Genomic DNA, 10975 nt, shown 5'->3' with positions numbered 1-10975 from the left:
TCCAGGTCTTCATAGGTATGTGTAAAATTTTAAATATATTTTAAGTAAACTAAGAAATGAGAGAAAGGGAGAAAAAAAAACTTGTTTAAATTTTTTTAAATTTAAACTTTTTTTTTTTTTTTTAACTCAAGAAATTTTCCGGAATTTTGACTTGGGCTTACAATCACCCCTGATCATATGTACACAATGGCGTTTGGATATCCTCTACCTTGCTGGTGCGCCAATCTTAAGCTTTATAGGGGAATAGACTATTTTAACACGTTGAATGCCACACTAATTTTACATGTCTGGCCCAAATGATTTTTGTGTGATCTATGTTGCATTAATTTCTTCAAGCCATTTTAGTAAAGATAATAATGTAAAAAAATTTAAAGCATTCAAATTTTACACGAATTATGCATTTCTAATAATCTTGACTTCACCGGTAGCGCTACGAACAAACTCAATGCCAGTCACCAGTGACCCCCATGGCATTCAACGTGTTAAAAGTACAGTACATTCTGAACCCAAAAATGTACTTAGTATATTGTATTAAGTGTTTGTTTTTTTAATTTGTTTATGCAGTTATATATTTACTGGTTATTTTGGCATCCTTTCCCTACTGTCACTTTAAATACTTTTATTTTTGGTAAAGTCTCAAAAATCTGACCCCCCTTTTGTGTTAAGAGTCTGAACTGTGAATGTTAAAATAGCAAAAGTCAAATAAAAAAATGTTGTTGTTTTTTTATTATTTTTTAAATGAAGATAATTACTAAGTGGATAGCACATTTATTTTAAACTTCACTGTAACCAAATTTTTTTCTTTTTACATTAATAGAACATTTATAATCGTTCTGTACAAAAAAAAAATTTTTTTTGAAGGAAAGAAAAAGGAATGACGTATGTTTTCATTTTACATATTTCAGGCAATCAGCAATAGCATAAACTATATTTTTCAATAGTGTAACATTCATTGCGAATTGACATTGTCTAGCATTTCATCTTGGAGATACCCATGAAAAAAAATTTTTAAGAACACTTAGTATAGGAGCGAGACGGTCTATTTATGCTGAGTGTAATATAAGCTTTCAAATAATAAATCGATTTTTAATATTAACTTAGATGTGGGTTATCAAATTTTTCAAAATTTAACTAAACAGCGCAGCCATAGAAGTAGAGATAAGATTTACTAAATATATCAATGCAATAGCTAAAATACAATAAGTTTTAATAAACTATTACTAGTTTTAAAAATACGAAGATTTGTTTATCTGAATATATTTATAACTATTCAATGAACATTCAAAATTTGATTAAATTATTTTGCAATATCAAATTTATAATGTCATTATCTGCCAACTCTACTGGATTTACCAGTTTCTACTAGTATAATAAAAATTCTCCTGGTCTTAACAAGAAAATTAAAAGAAAGAAATTTTCTACTTTTAAAAAATTAATTTTATGATGCATAGCTGGATTGATTTTAATACAATTGCTTCAGGGGGATCATTGATTTAATACAATAGCTGGATTGATTTTAATGCAATTAATTAATGCCCAGCAATTAATTGCTGGGTAATACAAACACAAAAAATTTCCTCTTTTTAAAAGGTTTACTCACTAGTATTAAGATTGATCAACAGTCATTGGATAGATAAATATGCAAAAAAGAAAATGTTATATGCCATTATTTTTCAAGGAAAGTATGACTAACAAATACGAAAGTCGCAATCCTTGTACAAATGAGATTGAAGAGATTTCTTTTTTTCCTCTACGCTATATTTAGAGCGAGTTTTCTATAAACGTGGCTTTTTGTTCTAACTTTAATTAACTGACTGCGCTGTATTTAGTGACTAATTACAAAAGATTTGGAAAGATATTCCACAAGATGTAATGAAACTATTGAATTATTATAAAAATGGTATATTTAAAAAAATAATAAAGAATTCAAAAAAGATAAGTTTTTTTTGTGTTCCCTTGTATATTTGGGAGATCAATGACATAACTTCTTACTTGAATAACATCATGTGCATACGCGCCTCATGCTTTTTTGAGGGGCGAGGCAATCCCCCCCCCCCCCGTAGGCCCAATCATGCTCTCTGTCTGGGAGAATTTTAGATGTCCCAGAACATTCCATACTCCCAATTTCTCTCTCTCTCTTTTTTTTAATTGCATTTTTAGAGAAAGAAAAGTAATTTTATTTATGCCTGACTATTATAAAGTTATTCATCGTCGCTATTCTGTTTGCATTCATTTATCTAATCTCCTACTAAATTCTATTTATTATAAATCATTGTTGCAAATTTCTTATTTTTAAAGTGGTTTTCACAAAATTATATGTCCCGCAGTGGACTGATCGTAAGGACACGGTTCCCAGTAGATCACTGATGTCAAGCATAACTGGCTCCGGTCAGTAAGCGGTTGGGTGACCACTTTGATCAGTCTACGTAGGGACCGAGGGTATGTGATATCGATCCTCGTAAAAAAAATGTCAAATCTCATTTTAAAAAAATCTTTTCTCGTTCTACCGTTAAATGCTCGTCGTCGGGCAACCGAAGCGGGGGTGCCATCCCCTCTGCAGAGGATCAAAATTGTGATGGCATGTCTTCGGATCATCCTCAGGGATGTTTCCCAGACCGTCGCCAATAGCCCATTGTGCGACGTAAATAAAATACCTACAAAACTATCTCCAATAATTACTAAGTTTCTGAATTGCGCTAGAGGAGGTAGGTGGTTTATACCCCAAAGTCTCAGAAGGGCCTTAGCTTTTAAAAACGAATAGCAAAGAGCCCTTGCTTAAGAGTACATAGGACAAGTATGTCAGATAGGATAGAGCCCTGTTTAGAAAGAATGTCGAAGCTTTTACCTCAATGCATTTGCCACCAAAAAGACATCTTTCGACCAGAGTTGTTGTAGTTCATTTACGTCGCACTAGAGCTGCACAAAGAACTATCGGCGACTGTCTGGGAAACATCCCTGAGGATGATCCGAAGAAATGACATCACAATTACTTCGGTAGCCCGACGATCTGCACGCGAAGTCGAGCACTTTACGGTAGAACAGTTTAACGAGGACCAATACCGCACACCCTCTGTCTCTACACAGACTGATCCAAATAGTCACCCACCAGCACACTGACCACAGCCAGTGATGCTTAACTTCGGTGATCTGCTCGGAACCGTGTCTTAACGATCAGTCCACTGCGGGACGAGTTCTTTCGACAAGAGAGGCCCGCCCCTTATTCGTCGTTTTGTACCAGAGATAGAAATAGGTAGGCAGTAACCTACTTTATAAACAAAACTACTGTCTTTTTGTATGTTTGTGATTATGATTATTGTTGCCGAGCTGTTGAATAAATTATTTATTTTAAATGAAGAATTAGAAAATTTAAACTATGGTGGAAGGAAAAAAAGACCACGTCCCTTCTGAAATGTAAGTTATTATCCATCAAATTTACTCTGTAAATATTATACCTTATATTTTTCAACTTTGATTTCGTTATTAATGACTCGTCGTGGTGGCATAAAATATTAGTGTCGTTTTTGGTAAAAAAAAGATTATATTGCTATTATTCCTACATTGTTTTGGTCTATAGACAGTGTACTCTTTCCTGAAATGTAAAACCAACTAACAAATGTAAACCAAATTTCAAGTTTTTTTTTTTTACCCTTTGTCATGCCTCCATGTTGTGATGGCGCTGTCATCAAGGTAGATGTTGTAAAAAGACAGAGGAGGGAACGCTCTGATGGAGAGCGGAAGCGAATTGTTTAGGTGTATTGGTTATATTAATTTTCTTCAAACTTCGTTTTTTTTTCTTTGTTAATAAATATTTGTGTTGTTAACTGGTTACCATTTATTTGGCCAATTGTGATTTTGGGAAGTATCTGAGTGAAGAAGGGAAAAGGAGGAAAAATTATACATAATATCACACCCTTGTTAGTTGATTTTCTTGTATTTAGTTTCCATTTTGTAATGAAAGAATAGATAATAATTATAGACCTAGCATATTATCAAGTAGAAAAATATTCCTAATTGTATAAAAATCGCGCAAAAGTTTAAATATGTGTTTCATTAGAATAATATTGCAATGGAACAAGCAGTACCTGTAGGTCCATGTATTGGTATATCACAGTGTATTGAAGTTTTAATACTTATTTTAACGAGGTAATTAAATAGGGTATCGAGATATATTTTAAGTATCTTTAAACTAATTATTTTCGTCACTTTTTCAGCGCACAGTGCGCAAAATTAAAAAGTGAACACCCTGAGTAAATTTGGATCTAATGATCGGATTTTCACGTGCTGAGATTCAATCTGAACTGCCTCATCTTAAATATGCTAATTAATTAGTACAGACCACGAAAGCAGAATTTACAGAGTATAGTCAAAAATTTGAATTTTGCCTGCACTCAATTTGACAGAGATAATTAAGCTTAATCTAACATCCATTGAGCACAATGTGTTATTATTAAATTTAATAAAAGTTAGTTATAAACAAAACCTTTCTAATGTTTGATTTTTTTAAAAAAAAAAAACCTTTTTTTACAATTATATTCTTTGTTTGTCCAAAACGAAGGTGGGGGAGGGAAACAAGCGTATACTAAATTCAATAAATAAAAAAAAAAATCACACAAAGGATGATCAGACTGATGATAATGTCAAAATTAAATATTTTTCATTTTAAACAAATTAACAAAATTATAATTTATGGTATTCTCAATACATAAAATACTCAATACTTAGACAAATAAAATAATAACCAGAAAAATAAACATTGAATGTTTCATGCTTCGATATCTGATTTTTTTTTTTTTTTTTTTTTTTTAANTTTTTTTTTTTTTTTTTTTTTTTTTTTTTTTTTTTTTTTGAAAAAAAACTTAGTTTTATAAACTCTTATTATTTTTATTTGTTCTCGTTTTTTTTTCTTTCTGCTAGCAGTTTTTTTTCTTATTCTTTAAAATCTGATATGTAAAATAATCAGCAGATAGTGTGTTAATCTGTAGCGCCTGCTGCCGTGCAGGAGGATTTCTGCTATCGGAATACAGACTGTATTAATTTGTGTAATGGGACACATAGACGTACTTTCTTTGAATAAACATAAAATTGTTTCTACAGATGCGAATTATAGTCCTTCAAAATACGGGGGTGGGGCAACCGCAATCTGGAGAATAGGGTCTGTAAATTCCATGTATAAAAAATAATTTTAAGTAATTATGAAATTATCTTATAAAATAGTCTAAAAAATGTGAATTTTAAGGTATGCAAATATTTACATTATTTTAAAGAAAGCAATTCTAAATGACTAACTAGAAAAATTGAACGAAATCTTCCGAATAGCGTTCGATAAACTAATTTTTTAAATATACGACCTTTTGAAAATGAATAACTCATTGACTATTCTGCGGATTTCGTTCAAATTTTGTATTTTGTCGATTTAAAATTGCATTATTTAAAATATTATTAAACTTTATGCATCTTTCAATTCAGGCTTTTCAACCCCAGTTACTAAATTGAATTTTAAAAAATAATTATAAAGAAAAAATGTGAAAATGTCTTTGAAAGAACAAATTTTATAATTGTAATCAAAATTTTTGCAATTCGCTTAAATTGTTCTTGATATATAGTGAAATACTCAAAATGTGAAAGTAGCGTTCGTTAAGCAGTTCCTAACTGTTCTCCAGATCAAACTATTAGGAACCTAATTCCAAATTGCTGCTACCCATCACATTTTGAGTTGAACAATTATAATTTGGAAAATGTAATATGGTTCTCAAAGTATGTTAATGAATTACTTGTTTTTGCTTCAGACATAGTTTATTGTATATTTGAGTTTATGTTGAATACGTATTATAATAAATTGTTTTAAACTGATTTGAAGAACATGTAACCCCATTAATTAGTCTCTTATTATGAGTATGACATCCAATTATACGATCGCAATCCGCAGGCCCGTAGCCAGGGGGGGGGGACCGTCGGGACAAACCCCCCCCCCCGAAATTCTGGGATTCAAACTTTTTAGTCTTTCTTTGAGCCTCTCAGTAAAAAGAAAAACAAAAACTGTAGAATCAAACCTTTTCCCAGTGCACCACCTTCGCTTCGCTAGTGTATCATCTTCACTTGACCTTGTCGCTCATCTTTCCTTCGGTTAGACTCCTCCCCCGAAATCAATTGTTTTTCAGCATATTAATTTATGCAATTTCTGAATCTACGCAGATTTCATTGGCATCGAAAACCTCATGGGAGAAATGGAAGTATGGGCTTCAAAGTGGAACCTGCGTGAACCCCTTTGTACACCAGATTTGGCACTTTCAGCAATGGAAGAATGTGACAGTATCTTTTTCCCAAACATTTAATTGCTTGTTACAGTACAGAACCAGTTAGCCGGAAATCGGAAAACCAAAACACCGGAACGAAATTCGATAAATTTTCCCGCCATTTTTATAAAAAAAATGTTTTTTTCCTCATAAGATTTTAGGATTTTTCCTTTTTTTTTAAAGATGCTTACTTTACCATCATTTTTGAAATAATCATTAGTGTATTACATCATCGCTTTTTCTTTTTAAGATCATTTCCAAATTTTTTTTTTTAGTTGGGTTTTACAATAAAAAAACAGCTTTTTATAGCGATTCAGAAAACCGGAAAAATCAGTTATCCGGAATAGCGATGGTCCCGATTATTCCGGATAATCGGTTCCCTACTGTATTAATATTGGTTACGTTGCCAATCAGCACAGCAACTGCAGAGAGATTTTTTTCTACTCTTAAACGCGTAAAAACAGTAACAAGAAATGCTACTAAAGAAGAAAGGCTAACAGGGATAACTTTATTAAGCATATTTCGGGATATTCCGGTTTGTCCTAAAAAAGTAATCGAAAAATTTTCTTCAATTCTCCGTCGCATATCTTTATAAACTTTGTTTACAAATTTATTATAATTATTATGTAATATTAATTGAAAAATAATTATTATGTAATATTTTTTAATTACTAGTTTAACTTTTGCAAACAACAGAATAAACAATATTTGTTACAATGTTTTTCCCCTACTTTGCATATCTGAAACTGCCCTTGCTTCTCACCAAATCCTCCCCCCCCCCGAAAAAATATCCTGGCTACGGCCTTGGCAATCCGTGTAAAGCATAATGACAGGATATAACTAGTGTAAAAATGGCTAAAAATTTTATAGCGTAGGATAATTCGATGTTGAAACTAATATAGAAATCAGCTGACTGAATTTTTATTTTCATGACATGTTAAAATAGAAAAAACAAATGAAATATGATATACAAGAAATGAATCAGATTATGAAGAGAAGGAAACATGAAGAAGTTATCTTAAAAAAACGCTTTTTATTTGAAAACTACCTTATCTCTAAATTTGAGAGAATAATTTAATTTCCTATGTTTAAAACGAGGGGTCGAAAAATCCTAGTAGCCAGGCTGCCATAATGTCTGAAATATAATAGCTGTCGCCCAATATTATGGTAATTTTTTTTTTCCAAGTCAAGTCTACATATTTTAGTAGGGAAAAAATGGCGTTAGTGTTTGCACTAGTTCAACTGCAATCTGTTTTTTCTACTCAATTTTATACGTTCTATTGAAATATTATGTGTTTACGATTCTTTTACTATTTTTTACGGAATAGCATAATTTTAAAAAAATACAGAAGATGAATTGTAAAAAATATCACGCATAGGTCAAAAAACGATTAAAGATTTGAGAAACTCAAGACCTCGATGACCATAAGAATTTCTTGACCATAAACTATAAGAAAAAAATAAAATGCTGGGACACAGGAAAATATTCTTATCTCTATTATAAGCACCAAAAATGTGGGTTATCACTTTTCACTTCTAAAGTGATCTTTCAATATACTACTAATTATTATTAGGGATGCACCGAGTACCGGGAAATTACCCAACCAGTTTTTCATTAACCGGTAATTTTCCGAACTCATCAAATGAATTTTATTACCCGGTATCCGGACTCGGGTTTTAGTCTCAAGACCCGGTATCCGAACCGGGTCAATTTTGCCAAGTATCCAGTGCCGGTTAACATTTATTTATGAATAGCATCTATATATATATATTTCTCTTACACGGCGATAAAAAAAAAGCCTCATTACAACTCCCCGAATGGCAACACTAGAAAATTGACCAATCATTGCCGCTAAAAATGTCACATGCCAAATGTAGCTTAGATGGCTCAACATATAGCGCTTTTAAAAACGGAAACTGAAATAACCAGAGAGAGCATAAACTAGGCACACGAGAGTAGTCGAATTTATTTGTTTTACTAGAATTTATTTGTTTATGCAGGTTTTTCCACTGCAATTCACTTATTTCAATTTTTAATAGACTTAATTATAGCCAAAATTTTAACCTTTTTAAAGAGATATCAGTTTTAGAAATTTTATCTTAAGATTTTATACTGTAGCACATTTCTAATAGGTTTAACGAATTACACGTCATTTATTTGAATTCAAATTTATTTTAATGACGTAGTATTTACTAAAAAGATGTAATGTTTCTTTTAAAAAAAAAGTTGCTATATGGATTTGAATAATTGTTCTGAATTCTTAGAATTGTGTAAATTTGTAATGCACCTAAGTTAGTAGCGAGCGAAGCGAGCTTAGTTTCCGAAGCAAACCATATAAGATTGCGTAGCAATTTTCGGGGGTTGGCGAGCGTTAGCGAGAAGGGGGCGCAGCCCACTAGCATATTTTAATCTCGAGCAGAATTTTTATTCAGGGAAATTTTTATAAGATGGATACCTTTTGGGAAAAAGAAAAACATATTAAAAAGAGATGTTCACTTTAGTAAAGAACAAAGTCGATTCAAAAGTCTGAAGCTGCAAACTATTTCACCTATATTTTTATGATGCTTAAATAAATACAAAATTATCATTATGAAATTAGATTGATATTTATTTCCTTTTATTCGATAAAAGCATCATGATTTAAATTGAAAAATAATTATAGAAATTTTACGATATATACTTATTACTTTTATACTAAATTTGCTTTCAGCAAATTAGTAAATGCAGTTATAAGATTGAGAAGTATGGATTTGTACTTTATCAGTCTAATAGACAATTACAAACCACACATGAAATATTTTCTTACTAATGATACGCTAATTGTTCTAATGTTAGTTTAAAGATCAATAAAAATTAATTTTCTAGTAGATTAAAGTATATGTTGAAACAAAGACAATTTTTATTAACAAAAATTGATAAATAAATTTTTAAAAACTTTTTATTTTTACATAATTCGACAAAAAACTCATTTGAAAACATTGAATTATTATATTTTCAGTATAAGTTTATTCACGTTTATATTAAAAAGAAGCACGCACTGAATAAAAGGCAATCGGTAACTTTAGACTAAATTTTTAGTAATTAGCGTGTTTCTTACTTTTTAGAATGATAAATTCAATTTTTAACTAGTCTAAAGTTTTCTTACCGTCGGGCTAACCAAGAGAGGTTTTCGTATGTTTTCTTCGTGTTACTCAAATACTGGTTAGTTTCACGGGAAAAGTTTTTCATGGAAGCAGTTTTGCCCTTCTTTTGTTACTTGATCTAGAAATTACTTTATATAGAAATAGAATTTTAACACGGAAACAAAATTCTAACAGCAAAATTGCTATATGAATCTTCAGTTCTCCATTGGTATAAGAAAATATTTCTCACCAAAAGTTTAAAATAGTTTACTAAAGTAGATTCTTTGCGTGTAAATTACGTTTATAGTTCGAATGATTAAAAATTAAACAATGATGGCGAACACATTTTTTATTCTATATACCGTCATCTTCATTAAAATATTTTAAAAACATTCTACTTTTAACAAATACTACATTAATAAATGGAATTGAAAATTTTTATGTAAATCAAATGAAAAATTAACTATAATATCTATTAGTAAAATATTTCTCCACTTCATTGGAATGTTTTACGTTAAACATTCCATATCCGAACTGTCATATAAAATTTATTTTGAAAACTTTTTTAAAGTCTAGTTTTAAAAAAATCTAATAATAAAAGCATCTTTTTTTTATTTATTTATTTAACTGGGGCGACTTAAATTACCTCAGGTAATAAATCTAAATTTTACCTAGTATCCGGAACCACCGGGTAACAAAGGTACCCCAAATGGGTAAGAGATACCGGGTAAGAGAACCGGGTAAGAGATACTTTTTCACCGGGTACCCGGCAAAATTTTTGGATCCGGTACATCTCTAGAAATTATAGGTTAAATATTATTAAAACTATTACAAATGGAAATTTTTTATTAATCTGAAACAGTTATAAAAATTATAAATCAGAAATTATTATAGATTTTTCTTCTTCCTTTGGTACTTCAAGTATTAAGGAACCATTCTCGTTCTCCTTAAAGTAAGGCATAATTTTTGATCGCATCGCAACTACAAGTTTTTCATGAAGACAGCAATAATCAAAGTCTGAAAAATTAGTTCCGTTTACGAGGAAGAACCAATCACTGTAAGAAAATTCTTTGCAAATCATTTGTAAAGTTGATCTCTTTGATAAAGTGTCCACTGATTTGAGAATGTTGATTCTTACGGTTCTTGGAATAGACACCAAACGATAAATCAAGGCCAGTGCTGTAAGAATACTCAAACATACATACCATAATCTTGTGATAAAAAATAGAATCATGAATAGATGGTTAAGGGGTAGAATACACACAGCTTCAAAGTGGATCCGATCGCCAGAAGCACTATATTTAAAAAATTTACACATCCCCGACGTAGGAAAGTAAATTTCGCGGTATTCCGACCATGTTAGCGAACCTACCGGCAAAAAAACTTCTGTCGTGGTGTTGCCATTTGCTTGAAAGAAATTCACGAGTAATATTAATTGTCCCACTGAAATCCCAAAGTTGCAGATTTCCAAAATTACGTAAAGAAAAGTGAACAGTTTATGTTTTCCACGGCTAAGTAACAGGTAACTAACAAATCGATCGAGATATGAGATTTTAAAA

The sequence above is a fragment of the Parasteatoda tepidariorum genome, chromosome 3 (assembly GCF_043381705.1).
Source record: "Parasteatoda tepidariorum isolate YZ-2023 chromosome 3, CAS_Ptep_4.0, whole genome shotgun sequence".
Lineage (NCBI taxonomy): Eukaryota > Metazoa > Arthropoda > Arachnida > Araneae > Theridiidae > Parasteatoda > Parasteatoda tepidariorum.
The sequence above is the reverse complement of the archived record's forward strand: the minus strand, read 5'-3'. Positions refer to the sequence as shown.